General features: G+C 44.2%; 1 long non-coding RNA gene across 1 annotated transcript in view; it reads left to right on the forward strand.

The window, feature by feature from the left end:
• The window catches only part of LOC133218829 (uncharacterized), a 57,013-nt gene extending 48,999 nt beyond the window's left edge, over nucleotides 1-8,014 (forward strand). The window contains exon 3 of the long non-coding RNA XR_009727274.1: nucleotides 7,810-8,014. This is a non-coding gene — a long non-coding RNA (uncharacterized LOC133218829). The remainder of the gene's footprint in view (nucleotides 1-7,809) is intronic.
• Nucleotides 8,015-11,662: the final 3,648 nt, after the last annotated feature.

An 11,662-nucleotide genomic window follows, 5' to 3' on the forward strand; every position in this document is an offset into this window, starting at 1 on the left:
CTTGGCAGCACCACACCATTGACTACAAAGTGAACATGATGCACAGGTTGTACCTGCCAGCCCTATGAAATTCTGGTCCATGCTCATCTATTAACCAATCTCTTCACTCCTGCAAGCACTCCCATTTGCCACTCATGCTGTAAACTGCCAGGCACCAGTAGAGCAGACTTTAAGCACTCACTGTTTTCCAGCATCACAAAGGCAATCTAGATATTGCTCTTATTAAAAGGCTTAGTCTATCACAAGATCGTGAAACCAGGCTATTCTTTCCCCCTACATCTTTAGGGATGACTTAATCTAGGCATCTCTTTTCAAATGTTACTGCACTGACCAGTCGGACACATCACCTTGATAGAGCTAAGTCAGAAACTGAGCTAATGGACTGGTGATGGCTTCTCTCCAAAGGCAAGGACTTCAGCTGGACCTCATACCAGAAAGCTGAAGCAGCATCAGAGCAGGCTGGCTAATTCCCCTACTCCCACATGTCACATTGGCTTACTTCAGCTGCCTCCGAAGAGCAGCTGCTGCAACTTCCAAACCCACGTGATCCCTGGGATTGCAGGGTATTTCAAGGTAGGTAATTCCTGTTTTCCTCCCACCCCCACATACATCACTTGCCAGACTCCAAAGGAAGGAAAACTTCTCAATTTAACATTAAAAAAAAAGACACTTGCCTTTCTTTCACAGGAGCAGGAATTTGCCCTTTTTGCTATTATGCCACCACCTCCATCCTTTGGTGGAGGCAGAGTGGGAAGAACCTCTCGTTTTTCACTGTCTTGCTGCTCCCTAACCTTTGCAATGTGTGTATCAGCCTTAAGGCAGCTGTCTTTCCAAATCCTAGCTTGGGAAATAAGGTGCTCACAGAAGATAACACAGGGGACAAAACTTGGATATGAAGTGAAAGAGGGAAGGAAGATCTGTTGCCAGCTGGGAATAGGGTTTTGCTTGCAAAGGAAGGGGTGCCTCGATAGAGATGTCTTCTGCCATTGCCTGCTACTGTAAACAGGGGAGTGGATGTTGTGTCAAAAAGCTGTCAGGGAGTCAGACAAATATTTAAAGAAGCAGATTTCCTCCTGAGGGTGAAGAAACACTGCTCAGCACTTGACAGTGAAGCCTGGTAGCTCCTCGCCCCAGGAAAAAGTATGCTTGCAGCCCCTCTATCCAAAGAGAGGGCAAGGAGATGAAACCAGAAGCCAAGTAATTCCTACATGCAAGCAATCATGCATAGATGAGAGTCCTACAGCTATGGTGTGCCTACACAGAAATGGGCCCTTCTGTGTAGTCTTCCTGGGGAATGGGGGTGAGTGTCTGAAGAGATCATACTCTGCCAGCCACCATCTGCAGAGAGGCAAAGGTACATATAGAGAGGAACTGGAGGGCTGTGGAACGTGCCCCACTGCCTTGGGAAGTACACAAGGTTGTGTGACATCTATTTACGTGCAGATTTTTCAGTGAGAGACACTCAAAGTAACTCATACACATGAATGTGCACTCTGAAAGGTCTCTTCCTTTGGGAAGGGACTGTGTATAAACAAAAGGGCAGCATTTAATACCCTCGAAGAAATGGGTTTCTAAACTTATCTAGGCAAATAGGACAAAACAACTGGTCCCAACAGACCTGCCAGGTAAGTAAATTGCTCTGTATTTGATAAGCAGCTCATGCAGCCTAAGCGGCTGAAATCCAGGTCAAAGCTACACCTATGCCCTTGCTCAGAGATGCTTGTCTAGCTCTTGTCTACCCGGGATGTGTGTGAGCTTACCAACTATCTAGAGAGGCAAAGATGCTTGCATGCTCTGCAAATATCTTTCTGCATGAGAATTCCCTTCCCCCAGACACTTAACTGAACCTCAGCCCTTGCAAGAGAGACACTGTGGTGAGTCTGGGCTCTCTCTTCTGTGAGCATCCACTGTGGAGCCCCTTTGGCTATGCTGTCTGTGGAGATTAGTAATCTTCTCCCTTCCCCGCCTCCCCTCATGTGGGAGCTTGGCGCTCCATCTCCTTCCAAGCCAATGACCTAATTCTCTCTGTCCCCAGGGCCAGGCTCTGCATGCAGGTCCATCCCATGCCAAAGGCTGAGCCAGTGCAGGGGCAGGATGGACACTGCCTGTGGATTGGTAATGCAGGCGGCAGCAGCAGCACAGCGCGCACAGATTGAAAGTGGATTTGAATATGGGCTCTTGAAAAATATGAGATAGCACACAATATGTTTTCCTCAGCACTGCAGTGTATTTCAAACAGCTCACTTCCATCTCCTGCACTTTAATTAGCATGAAAATTGGCCAGTTCCACAATCCCTTTAAATACATTCGGTGTGTTACCAAATATATTTCAAAAGCCATTACACACAGGGAGGCCAGGGCCTGGGGTTGGGTTACAAATCACCCCCATTTTGATCCAACTCATTACTAGCCTGTCTCATGGCTTCTGTAAAAGGAGGCTGCTGGGTCCAGGTTCAGTTTTTAGTGGGCAAATGTCACTAGGAGAAACCTGAGCATGTCAGAAAGTACCTTTGGCTGTTGGGCTGAGGTGTTACAATGGTAAGGCAGGGAGAAAAAGAAAACCTCCAGCAACTCCTGTCCTTAAGGGGACCAGCTGTCCCCTTAACCTGAGAGAGGACTGAGGAAGAAGCTGTCTGTTCAGGATGCTCGCTGGTCCTAGAGATAGGTTACTCCATGAACCTTCAGCTCTCAGTCCAGCAAGCAGGACTGCTAGAAACACATCTGGAGGCTGTTGCAGGAAGGAATCATTCATCAAACTTATCCTTGTTTCTTGTCAGGTAGTGAAGAATAACACAGAACTAGATGATCCTAAGGCCCTTTCCACCCATAACTATTCTAACTTTTCTATGAACCCCAAGCTCAGACTGTCTCTAAGGTTGCGACCTCCAGTTGCACTAAGATTGCTGGCAGATAGTTCCTACCTCCCTGCCCTATACACTGTGCCCACAGCCTTGCTGGCTCCCCCAGTGTGAGGGACACCGTGTGAACTGGGGCTCCTGGGCTCGCCCAACAATTCTGCGTGTGCTGACGCATCACATCTGTAAAGGGCTGTGCTGAAATGTTTTCTGACAGAAGTCCTTTGATCAGACGATTTATAGCTGAGGTTCCTCTTTCTTTGTGATACTCTGGGGACACTTCTGCTGCCTGGGGATAAAAGCCAGTATTGCCCATGCCTTTCCAAACTTAACTTCAGCTCCAGATGGAGATCTTCTCATCTCTGTGCTGGTCTTTTCCCTTTCCATGCACTCCTGAAACCCCTAGAGCTTGTCATTTCTACCACCACACCATATTTCCCTCCTTCCCCGATCCACGATGTTACACAAGGTGTCAGTGGGTTGCCTTGCCCAGCTCCAGGATGCCTGTTTCCCCCCCACCCTGGCAAGGACTGGAGCCAGCTGGTGCTGTGAGGACTATCCCCTAATCGCATGTGGTGAGGAAAAGGGACAAGAAGGAGGAGGACAGACTTTCTTCTACCAGCTATATGTGGTCCTTGGGACTACCAAGGAGAAGAGAAAGAGAGGGGTAAAGGTGAAAGGGAGAGAGATCTCAGGGACAATTCCTGAAGCTGCTGCCCATGTCCCTGGTCAGACAGGAATTTCCACTAAGCTGTGGAGAAACCCCAGCAATTCCCTCCTGGATTTTCCCAGTGTCTTCAGAGCTCAAGGGTAGCAAAATTAATGCATTGCTGGGCTGGTGGGAGAAGCCAGGATTTGAGGAGTCTTGGTTAGGAACTGCAAGTCCCTTGTAACATCAAGCATCACTGTATGCAAATGCAGGTAATTTCATGGAAATGTATGTAATTTTATGCAGATTTAAAAGCTATTGACTTTCTGTCACAAGATGTTGGCAGCTATGGTATTTGTTTGAGTCTTTTTCTTTCCTTATTTAAGCCTTTTTTTTTTCCTTTTGGAACTTAAAAAAAAAAATAAATTAAATATTCATGGAAACATTTCAGTGAGTCACAGGGAGATACTACATCAAAAGTTCAGATGTGTATCCAAACTTCCTCAAAGTGCTTTGGGATCGGAAGTGGGATTTGAGAGTGGGCAGTCTGCAGAACAGCCTTTCCCATCACAACTTATATTTGGGCTTACAGGTGACCCAGTAACTTTTCTAAAAATAAATGAGTTTTCTTGTTAAGTCAGAAAACAACAGAGAAATATGAAATGGAAAAGCAGAGATTGATCCAGCTTCTAGCACAGAAGCCGGTCCCAGCATCAAGTGAAGGCTTTGCTGTTGCTTTCTGCAGCTTTCTTTGTATTGCCTGGAGCTGGAAGTGGTCATTATCAAGGCATGGCACAGCGAATAAAGGAATAGAAAGGATTTGGTTGCCCATGGACAAAATGGGTGTCAAAGCATAGGTATTCCAATGTTTTATTTTATGCTCTGGTGTGTTTGCAGGGGTAAATGCCCTTCTCTGGAAGCTGTTGAGTAAGGCCTAGACCTCTGAATATTTTAGGTCAGGTTGCTTTGTGCAGCATTAGATAACCTATAAATCTATGACAGTAGCTTGTCTGGGCAGGGGGAGGTGGGCTAAATGGTCCTCCCGATTGCAGGTCATTGTCCAAGAAAACATGGGGACCTCAGGGAGTGAGATCCCTTACTGGCTTGAAAGAGCCTGAATTTTATGGTTTGATACAACAGTCATGTATTTTTAAGAGGTGATTTGGAAAGGGGTGAGATGGCAGTAACAAGAAAGAGGTCTTTGCAGCTGGCTGAATTGATATGAGTTCATTTGCTCCCATCTGAATGTTTGTTTTTAATGATGCTGGAGATATTATTCTGTTGTACGACTAAAGTATTAAGCATGGTGAGAGAACTCTTGCCCAAATTGCTATTTAGCTGCTAACTAAGTCTAATGAAAAGTAAATCATGTACACCTGGACCTTAATAAAGCCTGGCTTTGCTACATCCTTCTCCTCTTTGTTAGAATATCATGTACTGTCTGGCATAAACCTTGAGATTAAATAACAGGAAAGACTATGTTTCCTTTTTTACCCTCTTGATTCAAGAGGTGTCTGAGCCCACACACTGTAACATTCATCCTCTTTTGACTTCTTCACTGGTGAGACCTTTTAACAAGTTAAGCAATTTGCATCTGGATCCGAACTCATGGCTGTGGGAGAAAGGTCTCTGGTGAATGGTGTTGGGGTAAAATGAACTAAGTCTGGACAGAGATTTTGGCTTAATTTTCAAACATCCCAAGTCCTCTGCTTTCTGACTGAGGAAACTCCTAATTTTTTAACTTTATAATAGACAGGAAATGTTCTAGCTATGGAAAAAAAAAAAAAACAACTACCTTTTATAAAAGCTCTTAGCGTTTTTTGTCTCCATTGCATGGAGGTTTCCACAGAATTGACCTCCTGTCTCTGAATTGTCCTTAGTTTCAGTTCAATTTTTAAGGCCTTTTCCTGCCATCAAAAACTCTTCAGACAACTATGAGAATATTAGTTGAGAATAACTTTCTGCTCCAGTGTTTTCCAGAATACAGCCCAAACTCAGCAGTTGTGAATGGTATGAGCCTCATCCCATACCCTAATAAAGGTCTAATTCTAAAACGTTCAGATGTCATCTTCAACGGCTAGTTTACTCCAGCTTTTTTGTTGCTGTAAATGTCATGAAATCCTTTGTCTGATTGAGGCTGGCTGCAGCTGCCCATTTCCATCTGCTGAAACTCCTTCAGTTCCTACCAGCCCATCACACAACTCCAAATACAAAACAAATCTAGTGTCATATTGAAAATGTAAGAGCTACGTGTAGCAATTATCTATCCAGAATGTCATAATGCACCTTAGATATTCCAAAGGATATCTGATATCTGAGGTGTTTTCCTACATGTGATTAAGAAACAGAATCTCCTGTATTCAAAATTAATTTGAATGAAAATATCCACTTAAAAAAAAACACTTTTATTTTTTTCCCTCTCGAAACATGTACAAGTTTCTATAATTCTACATACGCAGCAGCGTGACAGGCATCTGTGTCCTGTCTTCCTGATAAAAGTCAAATCTGAGAACTTTTGCCAGAGCTCAAGACACAGAATGTCTTCCAAGAGCAGAAAAGCCTTGTGCACATTTACGGTTTGGTCTTTGCATGGGGTAGGCTAACACAGAATACATCTGCGAGAGACAGGATCCCCCAGCACCACAGGGTACGTGTGGGGAAGTGGAGAAATGTCTGTTTGAGAAGTGATTATGAAGAGACTATCAAAAGGAAAGGTAACAGTGAAATAGAAAGTGCACACTCTGTGATAAAGACTGCTTGAAGCAGAAATGTCAAGGGTTTTGTTTTTTTTTTCTTTAACACTGTTCTTCTTGTCTGTATTTGAATACATGTTAGTGAATGTGGGTTATTTGTTTTAAAGTCTCTTTCTTCCTTATCAAAGGCTGTCTTCTGACTTCACTCTGTGTTTTTGCTGGAAAGCTGCATTTAGTAATGTAAATGTGATTCTTCCCTGAAGCAGCTGCAAAGAGTGGCACAATTCTGTCTGTGCTTGCATCAGTAACACACATTAGCACAGAAAGAGACCGATTAATGGATGGAAGGGATGCCTCAGAGGATTTATACCAGGCTGTGGCCCCATCCCTTCAGCTCTAGCTTGCATCCAGCCCTGGGTGAATTCCATGCTTTCCAGCTAGAGGAGCAGAGCAAGACAACACAAAGCTAGCGGGAGCAGGTGAGAAGAACATTAGGACAGAATAAAAAGTTGGTGAGTCTACTGTAGCCTTATCAAACCTTGACAAATAAACTGCACTCCTCTTCACTAGGTCTTAGTATGAGCGTAGTTAAATGCATTGCCAAGCTCTTCCCTTGCATGTAGTTCCTTGATGTGCGAGGATATAATAGAATTTAAATGATGGAGTCAGCCTATCAATCAATTTTTGAAGCCTTATTTATTTGTCCACTGGAGTGATTCTTTAATGAAACAGGCCTGTCAAGTATCACAGATTTGAAGAAGACTCCTCTATCTACATCCATCCCCATCTCATCCCGCACCTCATGTGCTTCCAGCTCAGTATTCTGCAATGCCTCCATGGCTGCTCTCTTGCTCTAGTCTGGGTGAGCTGATTTCACTATATAGAGCCAGGGAATATGAAGGGGGTGTTAACGTGTGGTGGTGGTGTTGTGCCATTAGGACACATGATCCCAAATATATGGCCCTGCTGCACCATTGCAAGACCATGTATGGAGACCATTTGAAACGGGAACTCTAGATACTATGAAAGATGTAGGAAAAGCCTGGGAGAACCAGAGACTACAAGGGTTAAAATTCCCTAGTCTTATTTCCCTGCTTCTTTTTCCCAAAGGAAATCATAGCCCTAGGGTTTTTTCAAGGCCTACACCTGACTGTAAGAATTACAGGGGTTTTGTTTTCCCTCCAGTGGGGGAATGGAAACCATAGTATGAACCAATGATTAATTACAATAAACCAGCCGTTCATGGCAAGAATACTAACTATGGAATACACAAGTGATGCTTTTGTGATCGATCTGCAAGGGTGGGTTGTTTTTTTTTTTGTATTAAATGGGGAAAAAAAAAAAAGCCCTGCCAAAAATGTGTCGAGTATTTTCAAATAATGAGTGCATTCGAGGAAATTCTGATTTTGCTCAGGGACCATCTGCGAGCAGAGAAAGGGCCTAAATTCTTTCAGCAAATTACTGCCTGCAAATTATTTTCTCAGCACTAGTTATGAATGTTGGAACTGCACAGCTGAAAATGTATTATTAAGCCGAGAACTGGGGATTTAGGGACCATAGACTGTGAATTCTTTTCTTTTAGGTGTTGGATTGGGTTGGGGTTTTTTTTCAGACAGCCCGTGGCACAAGAGACACCTTCAGCTGGAAAGATGAGGAGGTTCAAAGGGAGCACCACAAGGTAAAGCACCCCAATATGATGAACAAGGATCAATTTTAGAGCATATTCATGTGGGACCATCTGCAGATGTGTAGGGGGCGTGTTTTGGTTACAAAAATGAACTATCTGCACTGCTGACATTAACAGATATTGTAGTAAAATCTGCCTAATGGATTTAAAGCAAGAGAATACAATGTTTACGATCTCAGCTGGTTGTTCACCTCTGGGGCTGCCATGGCTAGCAAAGCTCGATGGGTACTTATCAAAGGACTCATCCAAAGGTACAGAGTGAAGTGGAAGTTTCCTCACTCATCCTTGTGGGGGTCAACCATTTCATTTCACCAAGGTGGAGGAGTGAGATGAGCAGTGGAATTTCAACATGTGTTCCATGGACCATTGGCATGTTGGAAGCCACTCTCAGGCTGGATGTAGCTGAATTACACAGTGGATGCAGCTGAATTACACAGTGGATGCCTCCTGCTAACCCTGTGCTTGGCCTTGGTGCTGATCCTTATCTCCAGAGGCAGTAACCAGCAAAATAAAACCCATGACCATCCATAGCCAGGATTCAGGATTTTGAAATATGGGCTTGACATGGAACTAAAGCCCCAATTTTTGCAAGATGTTTTCTGTTATAGAATATTCTAAGGAAGTGATTTTCTGTGTGCATTTAACACATGATTCAGTGTGTGGTTTATTTTCATGAAAATGAAACGTCTTTTGTATAATGTGCCAAGGAATACATTTTCAAGAATTGAAGGATCTAATAAAAAATAATCTTATGAAGGAAAACCAGAGATATTTTTCCCCCATTCCCAATTCTGGTTAAATTGACCTAATTTCATGTCACGTTTTCATTCCAGTGAACAGCAAGGCCTGCTGTATTAAGCCCTGTAATCACCATTTGCTTACTTCACTGTAACCAAAAAAAATCTGATTGCATGTTGTGAAATAATCCCATTATATTTCTGTTAATTGGATCCAGGAATACTTTAATCAAGCTGTTTGTAGACCAAAATGCCTGCCTGAAGACCTCAGAGATGTTCAGATCTCAATACAAATTTTGCATATTAGAGTCTTGGAACATCATTTCCAATTCTTGAAGCATTGGCTGAGCCCAAATGAGTAGGGAAGCATAGGGAAAATTATCTGGTCCGTATGCCTTTCTCTCATGTATGCAGTCTGTCCACCATCAGGGACAAGATCCTGTACCTGCCATAAGAGATCAGACTCAACACCGATTTCCTATCCTAGACAAGTCTGAATTGGTCTCCTTTCCAACTTGGAGGGATAACTGGTTACAGACCAAAATGTGAGGACAAATCCAGAAGTTAGGCTAATTAGTAGTCCTGTGCAGGTGATGGAGGGAATGACCAGAGACATTCCAAGGGTTGCTAGTTCAGCCTGAGATGTGAGACTTTTTTGAGGATAATATTAATTATATAAGGTTTTCTAGCCGAACTGCTTGTATTTACAGTCTGATATCCCCATCCTGCCCAAAAGTCAAAAATACCTCTTGGCATTTTGCTTTTATCTTCTTTCTTCTCTTTTCTCTTTGTCTCCTCTCTGTTGTGCTCACTCTGTTTCTTCCTTTCTTGCTTGCTTGCAGGAATGGGTCTCTGAATTTCCTTCCTCCCTACACTGGATTTCAAGTGCTGAGAGTCTTCTGATCCATGAAAGACTTCATGATAAGACATCATTTACTGATTCAATGGACATGTATATAGATAACACTGATACCAGTAATAGTTTACTCATGGTTTTGAAGGATACAATAATCCTTCTGGGACCTTATATCCACACCCCAAAATGTAACTTCACTTCCGTAAAACAATGTGAAGTCTCCAAAATGAATGAGGAAGAAGCAGAAGCTAAAGCAATGAAATAAAACAATGTGAACACGCTGGGAAGAGCAGAAGAAAAGGGAGGAAGAAATAAGCAGTTGTGAAGACAGAGGGACTTCGGGGGCAAGGGGAACAGGGAGAAAAGTGATGGGAAAGATCAAGAAAGGAAGGGGAAAAGGTGACAGCGTGGGCACGAGAAACAAATGTAGAGGACGAAGAGAAAGCAAAAGGGTGTGCATATGTGTGGAGGGAGAAATTAAAAGAGGCAGTAACAGAAAGAAGTGAAGTTGTCTAACATATAGAGATGGGAAGTGACATGTTTGTTTGAGTTCTGGGGCTGCTCAGCCCGACCGCACTCTGGTTCCTGCCTTTGATCAGCTGCATAGCAGGCTGGTGTCAGATCAGAAAGCAAATGAGATGATAAAGCAGCTGAAGCTGCAGTGAGTTTAACAGCAGCAGAGTGGCAGGGGGCGGGAGGGAGGAAATACTGAGGGAGGCGAATGCTCCCTGTGCTTTAATTCAGAGTCTTGGCAGTGAATGCAGCTGCATCCCCTGATGAGAGGTTGCAAATGGCCAGAGCAGGAAGCTCTGTTGCACTGGTCACTTGCAGAAAAAGGCCCTGTCTCTATGAGCGGGTACTGTTGTCAGCAGTGCTCCTGCCAATTGTAAGCCTGGTTGAAGCATCAAAGAGAGTTAGTGGGCTGATGGAGTGATTAAAATATTGATGCCTGCTTTAATTCTGCCTGCTTTCCAGCTTTCAGGTTTGCTGTGGCTAGCAGAAATGTAGGCAACTCTGAGAAGCTTCCCTGTGGCTGGCACTTACCAGCTATGGGTTAGGAGTAAATGAACAGATAAAGGGATGCTTCGCTCAGGTGAGAAACAGTGATTGTCTCACTGCCACCTCAGACAGTCACTGGGATTGGTGTCACTGTCTTGGGAAACCCCTGTTGTCTTGGAGGAGGGAGAAGTGGGAATGATTGATCTGTGGGTGGAAATTCAGGACTGCAGAGGGAAAACAGAAAGGACAAGGATCCCCTTGATTCAGGCACACGCTGCTTGTGTTTTCTGTTTCCAGTAACTCCTGGTGCAGTGTCTTAGAGGCAGAGTCCAGGTCTAGGATGGAGTCAGTAAAGCTAATGGGAAGAGTATGGAGCTGGAGGTAATGTCTTTGTCAAGGTGAAGCAGGGGGCAAAGCTCATCCTGAGCACTCCCACTTGACAAACCGCAGGGTGCCCAGAAGGCATTACCATGCTGGTCCACACAACCCCCTTTCCTCTAGTGCTAAGTTACTCTGCTGTTTTCTGTTCAGTGCCCTTGGACTGAGTGCCTAAAGGTGATCCATGAGAATATCAGCCCTGTTGCAATGAGACTCACGAAGTCCTACTCACAGCTGGCACAGGGATGCATGGCTGTGAAAAGAAGATGCTAGGAATTAGGACTGCTTGCCCCACAAGATTTCTCCTCACCTTGAAAAAACACTTGCCTCCTCCCAGAAGGGGAGAACAAGAGCCTGCCCTGGTGTGACTACTGATGTGCCAGACAGATGCTCTGAGAGCAGGTAGCTTCATATCTCTGCCTCATGTATCTCAGCTTATAAAGTGGGCTTTAGATTTCCTATCATTGCTCCTCTGCAGAGCATTACGTTGCTTCATTTTCCTGGTATCAGAGTATATTCCAGGGAAGATGTGTCCCGATTCAGGAATCTGAGAGCTCTAAACACTTCCTGGCACAGATGCTGGATTTTTGACAGCTCCATCGTGCCATTCCCAGAGTGAGGATTTCTACAGCAGTGTTCTGGGGGTGGAGGTTGAAAGAAGTTTAGGATATCACAGAACTAATTAAATGCAAACTAGGCTGCCTGCAGAAAGCCGTGTGTGCTGGTTGCTATGTTTCTGGCAGGAACAGACTGGGAGAAGGGGGGCTGAGGGGGTGCTGTTTGTTTTTTCAGTTTCAAATGAAGATGC

This window comes from Neopsephotus bourkii, unplaced genomic scaffold, assembly GCF_033783945.1.
Source record: "Neopsephotus bourkii isolate Nb327-2 ecotype Australia unplaced genomic scaffold, CSIRO-AGI_Nbou_v1 NB_1287, whole genome shotgun sequence".
Classification (NCBI taxonomy): Eukaryota; Metazoa; Chordata; class Aves; order Psittaciformes; family Psittacidae; genus Neopsephotus; species Neopsephotus bourkii.